At 46.5% G+C, this 1,876-nt stretch overlaps 1 pseudogene; it reads left to right on the plus strand.

Moving 5' to 3' along the window:
- The first annotated feature begins 185 nt into the window (after positions 1 to 185).
- The window catches only part of LOC103581871, a 10,165-nt pseudogene continuing 8,474 nt past the window's right edge, over positions 186 to 1,876 (plus strand).

Consider the following 1,876-nt stretch of genomic DNA (forward strand, 5'->3'; position numbering starts at 1 on the left):
TAACCTTCAAGGCACATTGCTATTTGGTCATCCTGTAACCCAGGTTGCCAGTAACTTTTTCCTGCAACAACTTCATCATGCAGAAACATGAAAATATTCTCATATCATTGATTTCAACCACCACGAGCAAAACAGAAGGCACAGCAGCCAGGGAGAAAGCCTGTGGCAGAGTGGCTTTGACAATGATGGTGACAAGAGATGTAGGAGTGCAGGGTGGGCTTGGGTTTGGGGACAGATGATAGATCTTCAGAGATTGTGTCAGGTTAGACTCAGAATCCCACAGAGCTAGTGTGATTTGGGGGTTATTGTCTTCTCTCCGAAATGAAGATGGGAAGGAGTTGTCAGATGAGGACATAAGAGCAGAGGTTGACACCTTCATGTTTGAGGGTGAGGGTCCCAGTGTGGGACTACAGTGGGAGCAGGGGTCTCTCCATCCCAGGGACTTGGTGGGTCGACCCTGCGTCACTCCATTCTGTCTGTCCTTCTCATTCTCCCCCTCCCCAATCCTCCCTGAGGGTCTCAATGCGAGGGCGCTGTCCCCCCCCCTGGTCCTGAAGTAGCCCAGAGACCCAAGCCTGCCTGGCCCCCTCAGGTCATGACACCACAGCCAGTGCAATCTCCTGGACCCTGTACAACCTCACAAAGCACCGGGAATACCAGAATCACTGTTGGCAGGAGGTGGGAGAGCTTTTAAAGGACCAAAAGCCTAAAGAGATTGAATGCTGAGTGCAGGTTCTCAGGAGCAGTTTCTGAGCCCATCTCATTGGCTCTGCTCAGCAGGTGGGGAATAGGCAAGACGTCTCTGTCAATACCGTCACCACTGCTTAGTGGAAGTAGAAGTAGAGCCCAGAGGCAGAACTTGATACCCAACCTCTAGCGGGGGAGAGGTTGCAGGTATTTGGGACAGAAGAATCTGTCCACTGAGATAATTAGTGACAATGTTGAAGGCAGATGATGCCACTTAGCCCATGTTTGGTAAATGAACACCCTCCAGTTTATTCCTCTTCTCCCTCCAAATATTTTTACTCCCTGAGTGTATGTTCCTCTNCTTCACTGATGTGATCTTGCTGAGCAAGGTGGGCTACTCTGAGATCTCAATTGGGGAGTTAGAACGATTCTTGATGTCGAATATCAGACAAAGGAACTTGGACTCAATTCAGAGGGCACTGAGGAGCCATTGAAATTACTGGTAGAAGGGAGAGACAGGGCAGAGATAGATTTTAGAGATGACTCTGTGGAATGTATCCACCAGAGACTGCTATGCCTGAAAGTGTGAAGAGCTTGAGATTTTACTCTATTTGCAAGTAAATAAATTAGTCTGCCACATTTTAATCTATATGTACATACCCACATTAGTATGGATATCTATGTCTATGTTTATGTCATTGTCTGTCTCTTTGTTAATGTCTATACCTATGCTGACAGATGCATCAATCCCAGAATCAGAACAGCCCATTTATTACTCACACTAATAACAGTAGCTAGACCAGGATTGAAGCTCCAGCTTTTTACTTTCAAATTCCTTCGAAGGCAACCAAATATTTTTACAGGTAAGTGTAGAAGAGTTTGCACCGTAGAAGAGTGACCCCACATTCTGAGACGAGGAACTTGTATAGAACAGATGGCACGTGCGTCTCCTCTGCCTCCAGGGGAGAGAGACAGAAAGAGAGAACACTTTGTTTGTATTACAAACAAATCCTCTCCAGAAAGGTGCCAATGTCTGCTTTACAACCCAAATGCCTCCAGGGGAGACAGGATTATCTGGATTTAACACCCTACAATATGAGCAAACACCCTTGGGGCAATACCTAATTATAACCTTCAAGGCACATTGCTATTTGGTCATCCTGTAACCCAGGTTGCCAGTAACTTTTTC

The sequence above is a fragment of the Galeopterus variegatus genome, unplaced genomic scaffold (assembly GCF_000696425.1).
Source record: "Galeopterus variegatus unplaced genomic scaffold, G_variegatus-3.0.2 Scaffold14150, whole genome shotgun sequence".
NCBI lineage: Eukaryota > Metazoa > Chordata > Mammalia > Dermoptera > Cynocephalidae > Galeopterus > Galeopterus variegatus.